At 41.8% G+C, this 25,555-nt stretch overlaps 2 pseudogenes; both read left to right on the plus strand.

Moving 5' to 3' along the window:
* The first annotated feature begins 4,400 nt into the window (after positions 1 to 4,400).
* On the plus strand, positions 4,401 to 5,407 carry LOC147436436 (uncharacterized; annotated as a pseudogene).
* A 4,004-nt stretch (positions 5,408 to 9,411) lies between these two features.
* On the plus strand, positions 9,412 to 10,744 carry LOC147436437 (uncharacterized; annotated as a pseudogene).
* The last annotated feature ends 14,811 nt before the right edge of the window (positions 10,745 to 25,555 follow it).

Raw genomic sequence — 25,555 nt, forward strand, 5'->3', positions numbered from 1 at the left:
AGACTGCGGCTACAACTACCTGTATCTTCGCCACATGGACAACATCACAAGGATAAACCTCGAAGATTACTCTTATCGTGATGTGCAGCGAACACCTATGGAGGATTTTGACTCAGCCACAATAGCTAATTCCGAAATTCAAGCATTTCTGGTCGAAAAACCTCAACTATGGATGTGCGGAGCTTCAGACAATGGAAGCTTGGATAGAAATGAGTGCAAACTGGAAAGAAGTGTAGTGGATGATGCATATATTGCAGAGCCATTTCCAGAAGAAGCCTTTGAGCCTTTGGAATGGATGCAGATCTTAGCTACGCTTGATGTAAGCACTAACGAGACCACTCCCACAAAGTTTTGTGACAGTGAAGGTTTGGACTTAGTCCCCCTACGCATGCTAAAAGCACTTCACACGATAGACAAAGGCAATGAGGAGACCACAATGGTCAATGAAGTCGATGAGATAGAGAAGCAAGTCCAATGCCTGAAAATTCAAGATGAAATTTCTATCAGAGACTTAACTCCTTGCTCTTCAGCTCAAGAGATGATAGACGACACTGAGCCAAAAAACGAAGGGATCCAATGAGAGTGCCTCTTCATAGAAGATGCAGATGACGAACACTCGAGTGGGAAGCATAGTGAGTCTGAGGATGAAATGAGGATTCCTTTGAGGATACCCAGACCACCCCACTATAAATTGCAGCGCTACAAGAGGAAGATCTAGAAAAGATACAAGAAAACCAACCCGATGCCGGAGCTAGAAAGCGAATTACAGTTCTTAATGCTAGTCAAGGCTGAAGACTGCATTAAAGATGGGGTAACGGGGATGTATTTCAGAGAAACAAAACGAAGAATAAAGAATCAGCCACCTAAAAAAGAACCTGAGGCTAAAAGCAATATTTCCGCTAAAAAAGAGCGACGTGAACGACGACGAGAGAATTTAGCCAAGAAAAGCTTGCAAACCAACGAAGAATGGACCACAGAGCTATCAAATAGCACAAAAGGAAGCAGTTCAGTGCATGATGGAATCAGCGTTCCTTCCCACTACAAGCGATATACTATTCAGGATAGGCGTATATGTTTGGAACAGCCTGTTCGAGAGAAGAAACAAGTCGGGACATCGTATGATGGTCCTGAAGAAGCGAAGAGAATTGATTTGGCAAACCCTGGAGAAGAGCCTAAACCTGCCTACATTGCCACGGATCTTACTCCAGAGGAAGAGTTAACATTAATCAATGCCCTTAAGGAGTATAGGGATGTTTTTGCTTGGTCTTACAAGGACTTGAAGGGTGTGGATCCTGTTATCTGTCAGCACACCATTCCCCTAAAAGCCGATGCAAAACCTAGCAGACAACGCCCATATACGTACAACGAAACCTTCGCAAGAAAGATAAAGGAAGAGATAGACAAACTTATGAAAGCAGAATTCATCTATGAGATTGAACATACGGAATGGGTGTCACCTATTGTGGTTGTCCTCAAAAAGAATGGCAAGTTACGAGTATGTGTCAATCTTAAGAAAGTGAACGCTGCTACAATCAAGGATAACTATCCTCTTCCCATAACCGAACACGTGCTAGAGAGAGTAGTAGGCAAAAGAGCGTATAGCTTTCTGGATGGATTCTCTGGTTACAATCAACTGGGGATCAAGCCAGAAGATCAACACAAAACCTCTTTTGCTACAGAATGGGGCATATATGCGTATAGAGTGATTCCATTTGGGCTCACCAATGCACCAACAACCTTCCAGAGACTGATGAGTCACGCATTCAAGGAGTATCTTGGAAATCTATATGGATGACCTGTGTGTTCATTCCCTTGCGAGAGATGAACATGCAGTTCACCTTAAGAAAGTCTTTGAGAAGTGTAGAACATATAGAATCTGCTTGAATCCTGAAAAATGCGTATTGATGGTCAGACAAGGGAAGATATTAGGGCACATAGTTTCAACAAATGGGATATCCACAGATCTTGAAAAGATTAAAGTCATAGTGGAATTACCCAGACCTAAAAATGCCATAGGCGTGCAAGCTTTTATGGGCCATTGTGGATACTATCGCAGATTTATCTATATGTATGCTGTGATTGCACGACCTTTCTATGCCCTTATCAGTGAATTCAAATGGACTGAAGAATGTGAGGAATCCTTTAGAAAGCTAAAGGAAGCGCTGATCATGGCTCCTATCCTCAAGGCTCCAGATTGGAAAAAAGAATTCCATGTTCACATAGATGCTTCAACTATAGCGATTGGGTGTATCTTAGCTCCACCTGGTGACGATAATATGGATTTCCCAATATCTTACGCCAGTAGACAGCTGAATAGTGTTGAGAATAATTATACCACCACTGAAAGAGAAGGTTTGGGAATGAATACGCTGTAAAGAAGTTCATACACTATCTTCTAGCCAATCATTTCACCTTCTTTGTAGATCATCAAGCACTACTCTACCTGGTGAATAAACCATGCAATATGGGAAGAATCGTCAGATGGTTCATCATATTGCTAGAGTTTGACTTCACTGTAATAGTTAAAAAAGGTACAACCCACCAACGAGGTGATCATCTATCTCAAATCTTAAGCGGAGATCCACCAATGGGGATTGATGATGATTCGCTTGACGCTTACCTTTTCAATATAGAAATGATTCCTCGATGGAGTCACAAAATCGTCCAAATCCTGTCTATCGGACAAGTTTCAGTAGGGCCTGAACGTCTGATGTCACCAGATGTGGTCTTTGAAAGCAAGAACTTCAAGCTGATTAGTGGAAGATTGTATTGTCAAAATGCTGATGGTATATTCCAATTATGCATTGAGCCAAATGAGATTCCACTATATCTGGTTGAAGCTCACACAGAGGTCATTGGAATACATCACGGATTCCACTAGACTTCTAGGAAGTTGAATCGACTTGGAGTGTATTGGCCGCAGATGAAGAAGGATGTGCACAAGTACATTTAAGAATGTGCACGATGCAGAGCCAAACCACCGGTGGATCATGCCACCTTATACCAAGTGACCATAGCACCTAAATGGAGTCAGTATATAGTCGATTATCTTAGGGGGACTCCATTTCCCGAGAAAATGAGCAAGACAAGGGAACGAGCGATAATAAAGGAAGCAGAAATGTATCAACTGATTGGCAATCAATTGTATAAACGAAACAAAGACAATCAGTTAAGGCTATGTGCATCGGAAAGAGAATACCTGCCAATCCTACAGGAAGCACATGCAGGTCAGGCTGGTGGCCATTTCTCAGTAGAACGCACTGCGCAATTGATTATGTTTGCAGGGATATGGTGGCCGACACTCCTTCAAGACGCGAAGATGTATGTCAAGCGATGTGGCGACTGCCAACGTGCAAAAGTTCCTATTGGAAAGGACCATATGCCTCTTAGACCTATGCTAGGAACTAGAGCATTTGCCAAATGGGGAATTGATTTTGTGGGTCCGATCACACCGGCCTATAGGAGTCACGCTGAATACATCATTGTGGCTACAGATTACTTAACGAAATGGGTCAAAGCAAAAGCCACGACTAAAAATAATGCACGCACCACCGCTCAGTTTCTATATGAAGAAATTTTCACTAGATATGGGCTACCCATAGAAATAGTCAGTGACCGAGGAACCCACTTTGTCAATGAAGTGATTGAATACTTGCTTGACGAGTTCCTTGTCATACATAAGAAGTCAGCTCCATATCACCCGCAAGCCAATGGCTTAGCGGAGAACACAAACAAAGTCTTATGCACAGTGCTCACAAAAATAGTGAATAACAATAGGACTGATTGGGACCAGAAATTGCACGCTGCAATTTGGGCATATAGAGTGGCCTATAAGACTGTCCTAAATACAACACCATACAATATGGTGTATGTCCTTAATGCAATTGCCAATGGAATTCCTAATTCCTACTTTAAGAGTGGCACAAGCACTCGAATGGACAAGTCATGAGCTCATACAATGCCTAGATGACCTAGAGAAACTTGATGAAACAAGAATGAAAACTGTCATAGGCATCTACGCGCAAAAGCGCAGAATGAAGGAGTTCCATGACAAGCACCTGATAACGAAAGAATTTCAGAAAGGTGATTATGTGCTTGTCTACAAACTCAAACAAAAAACCAAGAAATTGAAGAAACGAGGCATGGGACCCTATTTGATTACAGATATATCATCTAGCGGGGCCATCAAAATTGCCACATTAGAGGGACAGGAGATGCCTAATTGGATTAGTGGATGCATGTTAAAGAAATATCATCTCCCGCTAACTCCAGAAATGCTTGAGAGGGTGCATGCTGGTTGTCAAAAAGCTATAGCCAAATTTATCAAAGAAGAACCACGGCTTCGACAACTCAAACGAAAGCAGCAACAACAAGGATTCAACGAGCAAAAGTGGACTCGGATGTATCAGATTACTCCTTTTGATCTGGATGATGAAGATGTTGATCCTTGCATTCCGATTGAAGTGACCCTGGATAAAGTTCCAACCTATGCCTTAGTGGATTCAGGAGCTCATTACAACTACGTAACATACAGTTTCTTTAAACAGCTGACAGGTGTTCAGTTAGTACCAAAATTCTGCTGCTGTGAAGCCTTCAATAATGCAATTATCATAACCAAAGGCTGGGCGGAGATACCCTTGTATATCAATGGCCTACTGTGCACTCATCAATTTCATGTGTGCAATGTTCAAGATGATTATTCCCCCATCATATTTGGTACAACCAAAGGAGATACAATGCTTATTTGCACTGGTCAGGTAACCAAATGTACTTTCAAGCAGAGGGAAAGGTCAGCAAAGTGTTGTTTGCAAGCGAGGAGGAGGTCCCTCATCAGCAAGTACGAGAAAACAATCAGAAATTCCTTCCTCCACCACCTGCACCTGTTTCAGCAACTGTACAACCGTCACAACCAAAGGAAACTGCTGATGTTGCATGTCAGGTCAACATTGAAGAACTAGTGTCACAACTTGCACTTCCTCACACCAAAAAAAGGCCTTAACATAAATAGTGTCACAACTTGCACTTCCTCACACCAAAAAAAGGCCTTAACATAAATCCGGAATTTCACAGTTACCTCGCCCAACATACAAGAAAGTTTGGCGGCCAAAACAATCAAATCCACAATCTCCACTGCCAAAGCCTAGCCAACAACTTGTGTGGAAAGCGAAGCCACCAACAATGCCCAACACATCGACAACATCCAACAAATATAGGTGGACTCCAATCAAACCTGCTAATGTCATTACTCCTATACAGAAAACCAAGCAGGTCTGGCGGCCCAAGAAACCCAAGCCAACAGTTGCTCAACCCCCGCTGCCAAAAGGCAACCACACGGCAATCACAGCTACTCGACAATTGTGGATACCCAAAGATACCGCTAGAATTGACAACAACTACATTTGGGTAAAGAAGTCAGCAGGCACAACCATCCATCCTCTCCGACAATCCAAATAGTACACCCGAGCCCACCCACTGCCCAGGAAAATCAAACCCAAAAGTCCTATTCACTACAAACAAGTTTGGGTTCCTAAACAGCCCATTAAAACTGTCGTCTCGTATAAATGGCAACCCAAACAAAAGATTCAAAACCCCAAACCGGCTACATCTAGGTTGCAATGGCAACCAAAAAAACATCAACAGGTACTCAACACATCAACGTTGGTCAAACCACCACCAGTTCTGACCATGTCCGAGAAACTTAGTCTCTTGAAAGCATTCTACCACTTGGAAACCTCGCCAGCAGATGCCCTTAAGCAATCTGCTTAAGACCCTCATCTTGCACAGCATTAATTTTTCCATGCATTGACCGAGTATCCATGAATAGGGCTAATTACATGGCCTTGCATAGGCACCAATGTTTTACCCATGCACAACACCACTAGTATGACACAATGTCGTCCAGGAGGACTCCAGATAGGCGGGGGGGAGGCATTCCAAATGCGGACCCAAAATGATGATAGGGTAGTGTATTCAAATGTTTTCCGACTTATTTTGTGTTTTATTGCGAATTTTCTTGACCAAGTTTGCATTTTCTGCCCTGAATAGTGGTAAAAAAGGGAAAACTGCCAGATATATACCCCTAGGTGTGTGTAAATATGTACAAAATTTAGTTTTTAGCTATCTTAAATAAACATGAGATATCCGGGACATCCTGTGATTTTTTGGATAATTTTTGGAGTGATTTGCTATTTTTCTGCTATTTATTTGCTATTTTTCTCTTTTTATTTTCTAATAAATAGTAATAAGCTGCCAAAAATAAAACAGAGATACAAGAAATGTTTCCTACTAGTAGGAAACCCACAGGAATTTTCAGAATGGATTTCCAATGTCAACAGGTCAGGTTGCGGAAAATGACGGAAACCATATTTTTAAAGCGGAAAGACTCAAAGTGCAAAAGTGATGGAATTTGGCCATACGGTGTCCAAATCACAAAATTTTCGATCCGTAGGTCATCTAACATGTGAGTTGCGACTAACCATGGGGGTAGTTGCACTTGCACATCGTAAGCCCCAGGTATGTATACCCCAAGCCCTCATTTCTTAGCTCATTTGCTACTTGTCCTTGTGAAAGAGAGCTTGAGAGAGCATATTGCTACCTGATTCCACCTGCCACCAACTTCCACATTGCAGTCATGGCTACCATGAGGGGTAAGTACGAATACTTTTCAAGTCATTTAATGCTTGTTTGACTCATTTACAAGCACGTAACAAGCACACACAGGGCTGGGAAGGCACAATCCCGTAGAAAACACAGCAAACTCTAGAGACCACCAAAGGCTATAGGACTTCACAGAGACCTCAGAGATAGGTCTAATAACAATGCCACATAGGCATATACTAACCCGGAAGGCCGAGACCAACACAGAGTCAGCAGATGGCTTTGGGAGTTTGGGAAGACACCACACCCAATGTGGATGTCAAAAATGACAAGTGACCACACCAAAAGGGTGTATAGGGCCTAGCTACAATCTCCCAACACAAAACTCCAATTGCATGTCACTCCTGTGACCCCCCAGACAGTAAGCGCGCTTACTGTTTCTAAGGGATTTTTGGCCAATTTCTCAACTTTGAGCACATATGCACCTGAAAATACATCAATATACATGCATTTGACCCACAAAATCACAAAAGCCCCATCCTTAGACCAAAATCCAAGCTCATTCTCAACTTTGAGCACATATGCACCTCAAAATACATCAATATACATGCATTTGACCCACAAAATCACAAAAGCCCCATCCTTAGACCAAAATCCAAGCTCATCAGTCTGCCAACATCAATCCTGGTGAAGAAACCATGATACCCAATTCCAAGTTGAGAGCCAAGCTCCACAATTGCTTCTTAGAGCCTCTATGAGCCATCCATAAAGCTACATTCTCAAAAAGTTCAAAAAATGCTCAAGAGACAGTAAGCGTTCTTACTGTCTCCCATGTCCAGACTACTACCAAAGTTTCCAGATAGCTCCTATACATCACCATGATTACATTGGCTAAGCCTCCTACCAAGTAAAAATGGAAAAGACCATCACTTAGCCATTTCAGTCCCGGCTAGCCAACTGTGGACCTACTGTTGCCAAGGAGCATCACACTATCGAAGTCATCACATCAAAAATTATCAAATGATGCCTTCCAGCTAACCCTAGCATTACAGATCAAAAAACCAGCTCCATATCACTCTGGAGACAGTAAGCGCGCTTACTCTCTCAATGCCCAGAAGTTCACTTGCACCCCATCAAAAGCTCTATCTAGCCTAATTGCGCAACATTTGTGAAACCACAAGCACTATGCATCAAAATTTCACTAAGTTACCTATTTATACAGCTCACCTACCATCTAGGGTTTGCCATATCTCATGGTATATTGCTCCATATTACACCAAAATTGGGGATTACACTCCATATGCATCGTATTACATGCCTATGCACTCATTGTAACCTCAAAGTGCCAAAAACACCTACTGGAGACAGTAAACATGCTCACTGTCTGATGTTGCTAAATTGTCATTTTTAGTGTTTTGGGCTTGCAAGCATGCTTTATACATATATTTTGAGTGTTACTTGCATTTGATGATCATCAAAGATTCAGTTGAAGCTCCTATCCAGCACTCTGACTAGACATTGACAACTTTCAAGTTGGTGGTCTGCTTACATGGAAAATGCAAGAAGGAAAGAGTCCAGCCAAGAGACCCATAAGAAAGTCCATCAAGCAAGTATTAGAAGAGATGCCCTCTTATACTATCCTGAAGAGGACAATGAAGGAAGCAACCACCTACCTAAAGAGAGAGCTTTTGGAAGCACACAGTGCAACCATATATGAGGGAATATTCAGAACCCCAGACAACCAACTGGTGGATGTCCCCCTAACCCCAAGAGAAGTCTACGGGCTCACCAGCCAGCACCAAGATGACTTGGAAAAAGTGGATCTACATAGATATTTTGAAATGGAGCCGTGCGGAGTAGATTTACAAAGAGCTTATGAGCTTCTGCACACATTTCAAGCAGATGGGATTGCCCATATCACCAATATGGCCAATGAAAAAGTCCAAGTACACATAAGCCAAGAAGTTATTGTAGTTGCACTGAACGTGTCAAACACGGGGATGCCAATGAGGGCTCGACATGAAAGAGAGACAAATACATTTGTAAAGCGGGATTCAGCTGCTACATTTGATAGCATTATCTGCTAGAGGGCTCGGCTCCCCACCCGGATTTATTAGCACTTCTTCCATATTACAGATAAAAGACCGCCCTGCTTCACCACCCCCAACCATGCAGTGGCTACTACATTCTCATGGGCTTGCCGACAACATGCCCCTATGGATATATATCGTCCACAGTACATTCATTATAATCTCCTTCACCTCTGAAGAAAGGGCCCTGTCAAATATTTAGCTGCCCCCGAAGTTCTGATAAGAATTGCATATGAGGCCATTGGGGCCACAGCTCAGCTACCACCTGCTCCCTCCCAACAAGATTGGTTACAAGATTGATTCCTTTGATGACAAGCCACCCAAGCCGAAGGCTAAGCCAGTGAGGGCAGGATTAAGAAGGAGGTTAGTGACAGTGCAAGAAGAGGAGGAGGAAGAAGAGGAAACACATCATGAAGCCTCGCAACCAGAAAGTGATTCCGAAGAGGAAGAACAAGCGAGAACCTCTTCTAAACCACAACCAACACAAGCATCAGAGCCGGAGACTTAGGGAGAGGAAGAGGAACACACCCCATTGATGACAAGGAAAAGGAAAATACCTCCCACAGCTCCAGTGCAAGAGGATCCACTACAAAAGAAGGCTCCCCTTGAACGCCTAAAAGAAGCATACAAGAAGCAACGGGTAGTAGCCGGTGACCTTGAGGAGCAGTGGAATCCACGAGAACCACGCGTCAAAAATCCCTCAGTCACCACGACCGACGAAGAGGACCTCCTTCTCAAAGCATATCTAAAGGAAGAGGAGGACAGACTTGCCAAAGAGAGGATGGAAAGAATGGAGGGCTCAACAACATATGAACCACTTGTAAAAGAACAGCAGCCTCTATCTCCTCCTCCACAACCTGAAGAGCCACACCTCTCAGAAGCACAACCTGCACAAGCAATACAAACAGAGCCTGAGATAGCTAAAGACGAAGCTCAGAAGCAAAAGCAAGATTCAACTCAATTGAGTGGAGAAATTGCGGCAAGAAAGGTATCTGTCTCTGTAACAAGAACTCACATACTAAGTCAACAATATGCAGGACTTGAAGAAGAGGGAGAGCCCAAGGTCCAAAGTGCTCCAATTATTATCAACCTCGAAGATGATGAAGCGGCTCCGCCTCCAAAGGAAGAAACTGTCAAGCTTGCTATGCCAGAGAAGCAAAAAGAAGCTGAAAGTCTAGCTCACACACCAATAGCTGAATCATCAAAGGCACGAGAAGACATAGTTGCAGTACCACTTATATTCCACACTCCTCCAGCAGTGGTCCCACCACCGATGCAGACCTTCGGTCAAGGCTTGGACTTCTTTGCTGCTCAGATTACAATGATGACCGAAGGAATGAAGCATCAGGGCAGTCAGCTTGAGCAAGAAATAGCTACAAAGAGCTTGCAGCTTGAAAAGGCACTTCAAGAAGTAGCTCAACTGAAAGAACAGCTAACCAGCACTAATGATGAGCTAAGAAAACTACAGACTCAGTTTACAACAGAAAAGGAGCTGCATCAGAAAGCAAGACATGAGTATAGTGGACTCAAATTTATGTATGATCTGGGCACATATCACATCACTTCCTTAAAGGCCCAAGTCCAGCTTCAAAGTGAACTCATCGACAAGCTCAAAGGCTATGTAGCAGTCGAGGCCACCTACTCCTCAACTCAAATAGCTATGCAAGAAAAAGATCAGAAGATAGAAGAGCTCGAGAAGAAGCTGAGGATGGAAGCCTTTCAGAGAGAAGAGCTGGTAGCTCAATCTATGCTACAAAAAGACCAACTCCTTCTAGAAAATGAAAATTTAAAGCAACAGTTGGCGCTCTTAAAAGCTTCAAGTTCACAGCCAAATATAGCGCCTACATCTACCAGGCCTGAAGCCAGGCCACTAGAGACAGAAGGGACTGTACAACAAGAGATGCCTCTAGAGGAACCAATATCTGCAGCTAGAGCCTACTACAACTGAAGCAGCAGACAAAGAGCTTACATTGAATGAATTGGCAGAGCTGCAGTTAAGAGAGCGCATGGAGACCCTCCATGAGAGGTATCATTGGAAGAGCCTAAGCGAGGAGTAGCGTATACTACACTCTGCAAATGTCGCTCACCTGACTCCCCAGTAGATAAATGAAGCTTGGTATGTGCGCATGCTTCCCTTTCCACTGATGAAGTTTGAATCTCTTGATTTCAAGCAGAGTATATAGCTGAGCTTAAAAGGACAACAGAGGAGTAGCAGGTGCCGGAGAAAAGTCTTGAACCTACATGGCGACAGAGATGGCTTAAGAAGCATCCAGAATTTCTTATCCATCAAGTCCATGCACCTAGATACATTAAAGAAGATCCTACAGTTTGCCCCTGTCCGCGAGTATACACATGGAAAGAGTTTGAGCACCTTCAGAAGGAGCATCCCACTTGGATGAACTATCCACTACTGCCAGCTCCTAAGCCAGGTGACTACCTTACAAAAGAATATATGATCAGATCACTGACTGAAGCTGAGGAAATGTACAGAGGTCTCCCAGACCATGCTAAGGAAAATATGTCTGATGCTACTAACCTGTATGCAGGTATACCACCAGACGGAGTTAACTGACACTCCCTAGTTGGGTTTTTTGGAGGGTACAAGAGGCCTATACTATGATCTATCCGGACAACCCGATGAAGTCATTTTGCATGGATTTTGTGCTCGTCTAATGTTTTTGCCCAGCTACTACCTCCAAACATTCGAAGAGGCTTTCTACACCGGCTTCTTCTCCTATAATTCAAAGATCTTCAACATCGAAGTCACAGACCTTAGAGCAGGATATGTAAGTTATACAGCGATCGAGTTGAAGCATGGGATCCAGAATATCCCACTATCAGCCATTGAAAAGCAGAAGAAGGCCCAGTTCAAAGCGACCCTTAAGCTTATGGTGGCAGGGCGTAGATTAGAAAGATGTCCACTCAATTGGACAGATGAAACGCCAAGCGCTTAACACACTCCACAACAAACCCATGTCGAGGACGAATTGGTTTAGGACGGGGGGAGTGTTGCAGGTCAGCAACGGTGGGTAGCGGCCACCACTACATCAAGTCAAATCCCCGCCTTTTTGTATTAATTTTCTTCTCTGAAGCCGAGGTTGTAATATTTTTGCTATTCAAATGTAAATGATTTATCTTCTGGGGCCATGGGATTCCAAGTTGTCTTGATTCCCAACTCAAGCACAAAATTGATTATGGAGCCATGTATCTATGGGAAACCCTCCTCCCACAAGACCTAAGTATAAAGGTCAAAATGAAGGGTTTTGTATGAAGGATTTTATGAGTTAAAAAAAAACTCTCTGTGCTAGCAGCTTATCTATTTTGTGTGTGCATCTTCTTTGATTTCTATCTTGTGCTGCACGAGTCGCATTGCAGAACCGAGACCACAGGCGCGTTCAGCTCATCGAGCTCTTCGATTCAACGCCAACCATTCGCCACGAGACGCTACTTCACGAGCCTCGACCTACGGACTTACATGTGAGTTTTTGGGAGTTTAGGGTAGATTACAACAAAACCAACCATAGAGTAGGGTAGCTCTCCCTTAGACGCAGTTGTAGAGACCATCTGGGACAGCTTTCGACAACTTCCATTTGCTGTCAGGCAGACAGTAAGCGTGTTTTATGCCAGGGTGTAGAATTCAGACACTTGAAAAATAGACTCTTAAGACGTGATTCTTTCATGCATAAAAGGAGTCCGACCAACAACTAATCTCATGGTATAAAAATCCAATTTTTGGTAACATCCAACCATGCAAAGTTGATGCATCACATCTGCACTGCACCTCCCTAGCACATAGAGATAGTTTTGACCTAGAAAGGTGGAAAGCAATCATAACCATGCATATGAGGCATCCACATCAATCCATAAGTTTCCATACATCATATAATAACATTCCATCACCATAAACATGATGCAAAACAGCTCCGACCTTAAGGTCAACCATAAGCCATAACTTCACACATGCAAAAAACAACTTTTTTGCATTTTTGGGAGCATGAAAAACATGAAAATAAAAGTATTTGACCTCAAACCTTTGAATCAAGCTCAGCTCCATAATATAGAATAGCACTCTATCACATCACTTCACCCATATGGTACTTACACAACAAACGGTAACCCAAAAGAAAGCCACTTTAATCATATCTGCCTATGCGGTTTGGGATGTCTAACCATATACCTTCACATAAGTTTATGGGCATATAATAATTGAAATCAAGTCACCAAAACAAACCATAAATCATACATAAATGGCTCGGTTAACTCACGATGTCATATGGTACCCCCCCTTGGTAGCACTCCTACACGTGTAGGTAAAACCGGTTATAGAACGATTAACAACTTGCATTCTAGAGATGATAACTGAGACCTAAATACATCTATAATAAAGCTTCATCAAGCTTTTCAATTGGTAAAGTGGGTTTGCCCATCCGGTGAATCTGTATAGTGTTTCTCCAAGGAGCCTCGAGTCAAAAACATTGGTTGTGCAGTGGACAACAAGTTGTTTTTTTACCATATCTCTTAGCTCATGCATGATTTTCATATGACACCTAGAGAGAAAATGTTCTAATTGATGTGTTTTATCTCTGAAATAAAGGGTTCGGGCTGATTCATAACGATTTGTGATTTATTACCAAAACAGTGTTCCTACTGTCTCTATAACGTGAAACGAAAAAGCGCTTTTTATGCATGCACGTGATCATAAACGCATCATGTGCATAAATCAACGTGTTAAACATGATGAATAATCATGGGGCAACTTTATACGTACTCGGTTAATCCATACATGCACATGTATACGAAAAAACAATCACCGACAGGGTGACTACTCAAAAAATGACATAGAGAGAGAGAGAGAGAGAGAGAGAGAGAGAGAGAGAGAGAGAGAGAGAGAGAGAGAGAGAGAGAGAGAGAGAGAGAGAGATGATGGCTATGGAGTTTAGAGCTTCTCACCATGCTTTAGAATCGAATAGGGACTGTCGAAAGGCTTCTTGCTTTGTCGCAAGAGAGCGGTGATGAGAGCTACGTAGAGGTATTCACCATGAAAGCTTCCAGAGAGCGCGTACATTGTGAAATGAGAGAGAAGATAGTAAGCAAGTAGAGAGAGAGTATCCTTCTTCTTCTTCTTCCCAAAAGAGAAGAGCTTATGGAGATGGTGGTGAAGAGCTTGCACCACTCCGTATAATAGATACATATAGTCTTGATGTAAGGCCCCACATTCAAGGAGAAGAACCGGTTTTCGGCGGACCTCACCAAAGCGGTATGTTGCATTAAAGAAATTTTTTGGGTCCAAATGGATCCTTGCCATGGCCGCACCACAACTCAAGGCTTCTCCAATCGTCCGTTGACACCATGCTCGCCTGCCCGGGGATGCCGCCCTGCTGCCCGGCCTGACCCCACCTGCCCGCAATCTTCCTGAGCTACCCTCGCATGCCCGAAAATGTGCCCGACTAAACACCCTGACCTGAACTTCCCAGGCCTATTTGAGCCCCCCTTACCATGGCCGGTGGCCCTGCCCTTAATCTCCAAAGGCTCTTAGCCATAAGAGAGTATTCCCACCTACAGAGATCACGAGGCTAGCATATCATTAAGCCCTCCATAGGGGGAGTGTCAAACCATGTAGTCCCTTAAGAGTGAGTCTTTCTTACGAGCATTCAAATAAGCTTTAAGCAAGAAAAACTTCAATATTTTAAGGCTTCAATTTTAAACTATAAGCACATCAGAGCCAGAAGGCTTCAAAGAGAGAGCATACTGAAGCACCAAAAGCCTTTATCATCAAAGATCAAGCTCCAATTGTGAAGAGGAGCTTCACAAATGGAGTAGAGCTTTACTAAGGAATTCTTTCTCTCTCTCTCTCTTTGTCAACTTGCAATTAAATAAATCCATCCAATCACAATAAATAAACTTCAATTTTGGGATACTTGTGCCCGTGTAAAGAGGTAAGACACTAGCTAGGAGAGTCTCCTAAGCTAAGCCCCTCTATTAGCACAAATGGGAGAGAAGGGAATATAAAAATTCAACGGCGTCGAAGGGTTTCACACCTGGAAAACAAAGTTAAGAGGATACCTCATGAAAAAATGTTTGTGGTCTATTATCATCACTGCCTTAGAACAACAAGCAGACACTGATGTAGTGCACACTAGGGCATCCACACTCATAGCAAGTGTAGAAAATGTGGCCAAGGACGAACAAGCATTAGGAATTATCATCACTTCCTTGCATGACAAGTATGTGAATTTTATAGATGAATGTAAGCATGCATATGAAGCTTGGCATGTCCTAGAAAGTAATTTTGGAGCCAAGGCTAAAAGAAGTAAGGTTGAACAATACCTGTAAAAGAGAAAGAGAAAGGGTTAGAGAAATTGACAACAGTTGAGGATCGGATTTTTGTGGAGCCGGTCCCCCCTCCAAAAGTCTTTTGTATTATAGATTCCCCCATAAAGGGAGACTTGGTACAATACAAGCTTGTGTTCCTTGAGACCTTGTTGGTGCAATGAAGATGGTAGAGTTCATAGATCAAAATCATGCCCTTATTTAACTTGAAAAAGCATTAACATATCCCCGGCCTCAATCCCAAGACCTCAAACACCTTCAAAGGTGGAGAGAGCTAGTAGGGAGTGATGGAAGGGAAGAGGAAGAAGAAGTAACATACGAGAAAGAAATAGACTTCTCACTTGTTATTACTCTTGTTGCTTAGCATAGCATAATAGCGTAGTAATGGAGATGAAGGAGATGGCAAGCATGCACTTTGGAGCATGGCTCTTGGTTGGATTTGAATTGCATAGAAAAGTTGTTTGTGTAGGCTCTCCACTCCTCAAGCTTGAAAGGAGATGGAGTTCTTGCACAACACACCATGAGAATGAGAGTCTGTGTGAGTGTGTGTGTGAGAGAGAGTATATGGTCAAACACACCACCTCATTTCTTGGGTCAACCCCTCCTTATAGCTCATGCTTGAAGCTCGATGGCTTATGTCAAGCGTAGCCAATCACAAGCCTAGGTCATTTCAAGCAATAGAGGTAGCCTTTGGATAAGTGTCCTCATTTACCCTTTGAGAGAGAGGGCTTGAATAATGCTTAAACAATTAACTAAACAAACTAAATTCTCAATGGACCCCTTTAGAGGCCAACCAATAGGCTTTAGGCACCTTATGAGGGCAACATGGGGAGGATATTGGCATGTGTCCTTGTTGCCTCTTTTGTCTTGGGCTTGCCTTGAGTGAGTGAGTGTGTGTGTGTTCTCTCTCATGTCCCTACTTGTAGGGCTCACCTCCCCTTGTGTAGGGATCTAGGTTGACTTTGGAACACCTCACCCCTTAAGCGCCTTAGTCATAAAGCCCCTCAAGCACCTTAGTCATAAAGCATGACAAGCACCTTAGTCATCAAGCATGACACAAGCACCTCAAGCACCTTAGCCATCAAGCACGGCAACCACCTCAAGCAACTCAAGCATGACAAGCACCTTAAGCACCTTAGTCAGTTGAGCACAACAAGAACCTCAAGCACATGCTTAGCTTGTCTAAGGTCTAAAATACCCTAAGGTCTTAGGTCTAAGGACTGTTAACACTAACCTTTGGAGGTATTTAATGAAGCTAACCCTAAGGTATTTTAAGCTCCATTATCTAGTCATTGCTCTTTGATAGACCATCTTCCTTTTGGACCCGTTGCCTTCTCTCCCTTTGGTCCCGTACTAAGATAAATCTAAAAGCAAATGTATATATTCTAACTCTTGTTCCCGTTTATTTTCCCACATTAAATGATCAGTTCAATATGAGAAAATTATTTGTGTTAGTTAAATATTAGATTTTATGACAAATAGTAGTTCACTCTTTTGATCACAACTTTTGTATTCAAACTCCAATTTGGGTTATCTATAGCTTTAATCAGAGATCACAATGCCCTCTATGGACTAATGTTTAAAAAAAAAAGAGTAATGAAAGGCTACTTTATAGTAGCAATTTTGAAGTGAATTGGTTATGGCACTCGCAAAGGCTTCCTTTTTCAACAAGGTCCACAACCATTGTAGAAAACGATTCAAAATCTCCTAAGGATGGAGATAGCAACACGAGCACTCCACCAATGACATCAAAAACCATGATTATGGCATACTTGGTACCGTTGTAAGTGACAAGAAACAAGCAAGTTGAAGGCTTATGTGCACTTGCAATGGAGAATGGCATGTTAAGGGTTCTTGTTATTGAGAATGAGCATCTTGAGAGGATGCTTGAGATACAAAAAACACGTTTGATGTAACTTAAAGAGGAAGTCAAAGAATATAAATGCTCTCTTGTGGACTTGAATGCTTTGAAGGAGTGCATGAGCAAAGTGGAGTGTGACCATGTATTGAAAGAGGAGAAATTTGACACCATGAGTGGTGATGTATCCAAGATGGAAATTGTATGCACAAACAAATTTTGGTCTCTCATGCAAGTTATGGCCCAAACAAAGAATGTTGAGAATGTGGATGTAGCGGAGTTGGAGGAACGAAAGTGATGCTCCAAGAACATTGTTATTCATGGAATTCTTGAAGAAAAGTTGGAAACACCTCCTTTTCTTGCCATTGTTATTGAAGATTATTCCAAAACCCGCTTTGGCTATGCATTGCTCAATTGGAATAAATGGTACTTGACTTTATGCAAGAAAAGGTATTGAAGAGGTCACTATTTTCAATGTGGTAATAATGATTTTGTTGTATGCAGATGATGTAGTGCTTCTAGCACACACTTTAGAGGATGCACAAAAGCTTATGGTTTTCCTTGAGAAATTTTTCTTGCATAGTGGGCTGATTGTGAATGAAGCCAAACAAAGGTTATGCTTGTGAAAACCAAACATAAGGAGAATCCATGCATTGTGTACAAAAATGAGACACTTGGAGCTTAAAGCACCTTGGCCTTGAGGTTATGACCATTCACAAGTGGCATGAATGTGCTATGCATTGTTTGGAAGCCGAGAAGAGAGCATAGTATGTATTTGAGAACATCTGTAATGCGGGAAATATCAAATGTTGTGTTCTCAAGAAGTACCTTTTTGACACATTGGTGGCATGGCTCTTCTTTATGGAGTTGAAGTATGGAGCGGGAGCATCTCAAAGTCTACTTTGAAAGAGTTTGACAATGTCCAAAAGCATTTTCTTACAAACTTTCTCCAAGTTAAGACACAAACACCATATATGTTCCTACTTCTTTTGTTGAGATCTTTTCCAATTGAGTTTATGAGCATGAAAAGGGTTGTGAAGTACATGATAAAGATGCAGCAAAACCCCTCACATCAACTTCCTACAATTGCATGGACAGCAAGCAAAAAAGTTCAAAAGATGCATAAAGCAAGATCTTGAGCATGGGATGGATGCAAGAAATAAAGAATTGGCTTGGAAAACGGGATGCATTACACTTGCTACGTGATGCCTCAATAGACTCCCAAGTGAATGAAGCTTTTTGGCAATGCCAATGTATTACGGCTTGGGAGAAATCCATTGGGTCATGCTTCATACATTACACCAACCATATTGTTCTTAACTACAAAACCACGTTCTTTACTTAAAGAGGAAACTCTACTCATCCTTTCATGCTTGAGCCTATCCCGGTGTCAGCAATATGTACTATCATAGCCATTTGGCTTAGCTCCGAGACCCTTTGATGCAAGACATGGTGTTAAGGCAATGGAGGAGAGTCAAATTTATTGTGCATATTATGCTCACTACAAGTTTGAGAGTTTGAGTACCACACACTGCTAAAGTGCTTAGCTTTTGGTCACATCCAAAATTGCTTTCCTTACATTTTAGCCATGATGCTAACCCACATACTCTCCTCTCCCAACCACAGTATGGGCTCATTGAGTCAAGCATTGGGAAGAGAATAGTTTAGCTAGATGGGCATGCATCAGAACAGCCTGAATAAGAGAAGTTTGATTTCAGATTAATAGTAGAGCTCAATCAGCAAAATATAAAAGGTTCAAATCAAGGCGTTGAAAGAATAGAGAGGGAGCGTGGTCTTGCAAAGCTAGGTGATCCATTTAATGAATATGCAGTAGGCATTCATAGTAAGAAAGAAGAAGAATCACTATCCAAATGAACAAGAGGGGTCCAAAGTGGTTACTTCCAGATGATCATGAGATTGAGGAATGCAATCTTGGTACATATGAGAACCCTACAATGGTGAAGATCAATAAATATCTAAAGCTAGAGATCAAAGAAAAGGCCAGGACTTTGTTCAAGAAATACAAGGATGTATTTGCATGGGAACACATAGATTTGAAAGGAGTCGATCAAAAAGTGTGTCACCACCGGATACCACTAAAGCTAGATGGTAGGCAAGTCAAATTGCAGTGGTATAGAATGAACCCCAACTATGCTAAAAAGGTCAGGGAGGAGATCAACAATCTTTTGAAGGCACATTTTATTACTCAAGTGGCAAGCAGTGATTGGTTATTTCCAATCGTGGTGGTTCCAAGGAGAATGGGAAGTGAAGGGTTTGTGTGGACTATATGAAGCTTAAAGCTCAAACTATCAAAGATCCCTTTCCACTTCCATTTACTGATATGTTGCTAGATGAAATTGCGGGCCACAAGATGTCTAGCTTTATGGATGGTTATGATGGCTACAAGTAGCTAAAGATTGCACCAGAAGACCGAGCTAAAATAACGTTCTCATCACCGAATGAAGAGCATTTATGTACTTAGTCATGCCATTCCAGACTTTGCAATGCTCTAGAAACTTTCCAAAGGGGTATGATGGAAATATTCATTGAGTTTTTGCACAAATTTTTGGCAATATCTATGGATGATTCTATTGACTTCTCTACTGACAAAATGCATCTACTCTTTTTGGAGATGGTTTTTGAGTGATGCAAGGAGAAGAGGATTTGCTTGAACCAATTCAAATCAATATTCATGGTATGGAAAGGTCAGGTTGTTGGATACATTGTCTCGAGGAATGGCATTGCAATGGGCAATGATAAGATTAACTATGTTCAGCAAGCTAGTGTGTCGACAAATGTATTTGAACTAAGCGCTTTCTTAGGATATGATACTTTTTTTATGAAAAATTTATTCATCTGTTTGGGGCTAAATAAATTCCTCTAAACGAGTTGACTTAGAAGGGGAAGAAGTTTATTTGGACCCAAGAATGTGAAAAGAGTTTCCAGTGCTTGAAGGAGGCGATCAGTAGGAAGCCAATCCTTTGCCAACTAGAATGGGATATGATTTTCCATGTGCATGTGGATGCTTCTAGAATAACAATGGGGGCTATACTGGCCCATCTTGATGGGAAGACAGACTATCCAATCTACTTTGCCAGTCGTCGATCCAGTTAAGTTGAACAAGGGTATTGCACTACAGAGCAAGAAGCACTAGGAATGGTGTTTAGTTCCATAAAGTTCAGACACTACTTATTGGGGGCAAGTTATTTCACTTCTATGTGGATCATCAAGACCTATTTTTGTGATCAATAAAGTGATCATTTAGGGCAAGTTGATCAGATGGATGCTGTTTCTGATGGAGTTTGAATTTAGAACCTTCCATAAGCTAGAAAAGACACATTGTGGTGCAGATTTTCTTTGAAGAAGTACAGAGGGCATCTCACATACATCACTGAGGGATGAACCAATGGACGCCAAAATATTTCAAAATACAGCTTTAGGAGGAGCAGATTTGAAATGGTAGTTGCATATGACTTCCTTCAATTCGAAGGATTCCAGAGAATTGGTCCCAAAAAAGCAAAAAGACACTGATAATAAAGAGTTTGAAGCTCACCATCATTGGAGGAGCTATGAAAGGAAGGATATAGGTTATCATAGAGGCTCACAGTGAGTATGAAGATGGGCACTTCTCCACTAATATCACTTATAAGAAATCCTGCAAGGAGGCCTCTCATGACAAAGCATGATGGCCAATGTTAGAGCCTTTTACAAGACCTATGACATTTGTCAGAGGATGGGGAGACTGACACTAGCTGACTTGACGCCTTTGACTCTAGTACAACCATTAGGAGAGTTCATGAAGTGGGGACTGGACATTATGGGTCCATTTGATAAGGTCAGGAAGGGATATATGAAATTTCAAAACTAGTACTACTTGAGAATAGTTCTAGTTGAAATTCAGACACCTAACACACCAGTCAAGTCTAGATATTCTAACAATCACTGGCATAAAGTGAATGACCCAATCATTGGAAAAATCTTGCAGAAAACGATTAGGCATCTTCAAAGGCAGAGGGAACTGGAACATGCTAATCTCCACCCAACCATGCTCTATATAGGCCCTTGGCCTGCTAAGCATAGAGGCCCCCTTGACTGCATGTCCGTCCTGGCCCTTGGCCCTGCCTAGTCCTACCCATGGCATGACATTACTCCCCCCTTGGAGAAGCGTTTTCGTCCTCAAAAACAAGAGTGGTAATACACTAATGTTTTCCATAGTGGCATCCTCATGGATCTAGCTGTTTGCTTGACCAGAGCACGATTCAGTAGGAGGTTCAATGAAACCAAGAGTAACATCTTGATTTTCCACATTGTTGTCCATTTACAACCATCTTGTGTTACCGGTTCCTATTCAATCATAATATGTAGAATCCATTTATAACGCACATGAGCATGCTAAACGAGTTATCACAACAAAGATGTACCCAAAAGAGTACCTCTTTTCACTTTCCATAAAAGTAACTTGCTGACATAACTCATCAGCCAAGCTTAAGTCCTTGACTTGTTCTCAAATTTCATCAGTAAACAACCCCACCATAACTAGTGTTCAAGGTTGAGAACTTGACTTAAACATGAAGAGACTAAACCTAGTTGCAAACATGCTTTAACTTATGGTCAACAAACTCAAAGTAGAGCCATAAATTCTTTCTAATTGGATTGCTTGGTGCTAACGTACACACTTCACATATCCTTTAATACGAGATTAAACTTTGTAATTTGCCTATTCCCTTGGATACTGACAGTATTGAGATGTGTTTCTCCATAGTTTACAGAGAGTCTTCCCAGATGACCGGTAAACGAAGATCACAATGTCGTACAATATTGCTGCGGAATCAACAATGACATTCATAACCATCTTGGTTAACTTGAAAGATCCACAAGGACCCAAACCGAGCCATGACCTCTGTTGGTGGTTGGTAGATCCAAGCATAATCTCATAGAGATACTGCACATAGAGTGCAAAATGCTTCATAGCACTAATGTGATGAATATGCATGCCTCTCCAAATCAGCCTTTGCTAAACACTAGGGCCCATAACACCTAGTGTGCATGCATTTAGCAAAAAATAGATCTGAACCTGTATATCCATGATCATCCTTGCCAATACTGATGGCGAATTTGATGCTCTTAGCACACATTAAAGAGGAATGTAAATAGTTCTGAAAAGAAACTAAATACTTTGTGCTGCAATCATTTGCAAGCCTTTCTAAAAAGTTTGAACCATAATAGAAGGTGAAACATTAATTACTTCTAGTTACAAACAATGAAACCTTTTCATTAACAAATCATAGCTTTGCTATATGCATAAACAACCATCCGTTAATGTTGTTTAGCAGCACTTGTACCTTAACAAGTCATTTTGAGTATCCGACAATTTCTGGCCACTGAAATTGTTCCTGACATGTTCAACTGAAAACGGTCTATAAAACGGATTTGACCAGCATCTAGGGACTTTTTCATGCCACATACTTGAAATAGTGGGCACCAGTGTCGGTCCCAGAGACTCACATTCTCCACATGTGGAATATGTCTCATGTAAGGTGTTTGAAAAAAGAACATCCTTTAAGTACAAGATGTACTTGTGCGTGGAATGGCTTTCCTTCATGGAGATCTCAAGGAAGATGTGTACATGAAGTAGATTGAAGGGTTTTTTAAGCCAAGCAGATATGAGCTTGTATGTAGGCTCAAGAAATAACTTTATGCCTTAAGACATGGTCGTAGAAAATGGTATTAGAAATTTGATATTTTCATGTAGTCTCATGGATGTAAACGGATTCACAAGGATCATTACTTATACACAAATAATCTCAATAATGGATCACTTATTCTTCTTGTGTTATGTGCGATGACATGTTAATCACCGGGAGGAACAGTCATAAGATTGCCAAAAGTTGAAGCAAATGTCGAGTTAGACTTTTGCCATGAAGGATTTGGAAGAAGATAATTACTTTCTTGGTATGCATATCAAGCGTGATAGGTCAAAGTTTGTCATAAAATCTAATCTAACCAACCCAAATGATTTTCTCATATTAAACTGATCATTTAATGTGGGAGAATAAACAAGAACAAGGGTTAGAATATGGACATCTGCTTACAGATCTATCTCAACACGGGGCCAATGGTAAAGAGGTCCAAATGAGAGATGGTCTGTCAAAGAGCAAGGATAACCAATGGAGCTTAAAAGACCTTAAGGTTAGCTTCATTCAAGACCTCCAAAGGTTAGTGTTAAAAAGTACTTTGACCTTAGGTAAGCTAGGATTGAGCTTGAGGTGGGAAGCCATCCCAAGCTTGCTTGATGACTAAGGTGCTTGAGGTGCTTGTCGTGCTTGCTGACTAAGATACTTGAGGTGCTTGTTGTGCTTGCCGACTAGGGAGCTTGAGGTGCTTGTGGGAACACTACCCAAGCTTGAGGTGCTTTGTCGTGCTTGCTGACTAAGGTGCTTGAGAGTAAGGTGTTCCAAAAGTCAACCACATACCTACAAAGGAGGGGGCGAGCCCTAAAGCTAGGGGGATGAGAGAGAACACACACACAAGGTGAGCCCAAGCCTCATGAGGCAGCAAGGGCACATGTTAATCCCTTACCCATGTTGCCCTCATAGTGTGCCTAAAGCCTATTGGTTGGCCTCCCAAGGGTTCCAATGATAAAATAGTTAATTTAATTATCTGCTTTTATTTTTATCAAGTCCTCTCTCTCAAAGGGAAAAGGGGGACACTTGTCCTCCCTTGTTGCTTGTTATGCATCTGCATGTAATTGGCTAGGCTTCAAGGGGTCGAATGAGCTTCAAGCAGGAGCTACAAGGGGGGGACGACCAAAGAAAGAAGGGAATCTGCTTGGGGGGTATACTCTCCCACACACACTCACACACACTCTCATTGTGTGAAGTGAAAAGTGCAAGAGCTCCATCTCCTTCTCCAAACTAGTAGAGAAGTTCAGAGCCTACACCCACACTCTTGGCTATGGAGTGCAAATCAACCAAGAGCCATGCTTCAACGCTTAAGCTTGCCATCTTCTCCATCTTCATTACTATGCTATTATGTATAATGCTAGCAAGATGAGTGATGATAAGTGAGGAACTACTTCTTTCTCCTATGGAATGTTTCTTCTTCCTCTTCCCTACCCTCATTCCCGGCTAGCTCTCTCCACCTTCGAAGTTGTTTGAGGCGTTGGGATAGTTAATGCTTTTTGCAAAGTTTATGTTATGCTTGTGATGCATGAATCTTTCCATCTTCATTGCATCACCTAGGTCATAAGGGAACACAAAGATTGTATTGTACCAAGTTTCTCTTGATGGGAGAATCTATAATACAAATGCCTATTAGAGGGGGGATCGGCTCCACATAAATCCGGTCCTCAACTATTGTCATGTTCTCTAAACTCTCTCTCTTGCAAAAGTATTGTTCATGCCAAGTTAACTAAGTACTATATGTTGCTACCATCAATTAAGTTCACCCTATATACTCACAAATAAGCTCACAAAAATGCTTTATCTAATTTTCCTAATTCCACTACTCTCAAAGTTCATATGCCATTTCCATTATATTGGTATCATAGCATTTGGTATATCTTTTCTTGCTTAAGAAGAGAGGTCCTTAAGTAGCCTATTGATGTTTGATTTTGTTAGTTATATCAAGGTGAGTAGGAGTGGGATCTATTATCGGTTTTATTGATCCCACTATGTGGGATATGACGCATACTTTAGGAGCTTTGGTTTTAAAAATGGAGTCTTTTTAGACTTGCCTATGGCTTTACCATTATCGAGCCATAAGAAGTTTGAAAGGAGCTATCCCTTGACAACTCTGAAATATTAGACTCACTCCCACTCTCTATAATTAACCAATTCGAGCCGTGGGTCAGCTCGGGGTTTGGATGTGAAGGACATAAAGCACAAGAAAGAAAAACAACAACAAAGACCGTACCAACATCGACAATGAGGTCATGTCAGGGACGAAATGTATTTGTAGAGGGGGAGTGTTGACCCATGGTTCAACAACACGACATAACTCAATTTCCATACCAAGTCTTATTTTTTGAGAGTTATGAAATGACGCGGATTATGGTTAAAAACATCATGTAGAATGAGTGGTTATTCTAGTGTAGAACCCGTGGTGCAATGGCAATTCTAGATTGTAATAGAAAGCCATTTGACCCCTTGAACTCTAATTTGATTTAACCTATGGTAGCCTTAGTACATAAGGTACCTAGGTCATTTTGTAAAGAGAACTTAATCATAATCAAAATCCCTGATAGACAAAGAGAGACAAGCATCCGCTCTGCGCATCACCAAGACACGACAAACTCCCTCTGTCTCTCCCCACATTGGCACTCAAAACAAAATCCCTTTGTCGCTCGGTCATTGTGCCGACACATAAATCTCTCTCTCTCTCTCTCTCTCTCTCTCTCTCTCTCTCTCACGTGCCCATTTTGGCCCACCTACTAGGACCCACAAATACATTATTGAGCTTGTTTTCTCTAGGAGCCCCAATAAAGCATGATGTGTCATCATTTTCTTGACAAGATCTTGCAACAATGAGTGCCCTCTACTTTATCTACCAATCAAATATTTTTGTTCCAACAAAAAATTAATCCTATTTTTAGCCAGCCAAAAAGAGAACCCATCTCTATGGCTCTACCCTTTGGACATGCCAAAAAGCTTACAGTTCGGTTCTTGTTTGCAAACGAGAA

This window comes from Adiantum capillus-veneris, chromosome 18, assembly GCF_014529385.1.
Source record: "Adiantum capillus-veneris isolate H3 chromosome 18, ASM1452938v2, whole genome shotgun sequence".
Taxonomy (NCBI): domain Eukaryota; kingdom Viridiplantae; phylum Streptophyta; class Polypodiopsida; order Polypodiales; family Pteridaceae; genus Adiantum; species Adiantum capillus-veneris.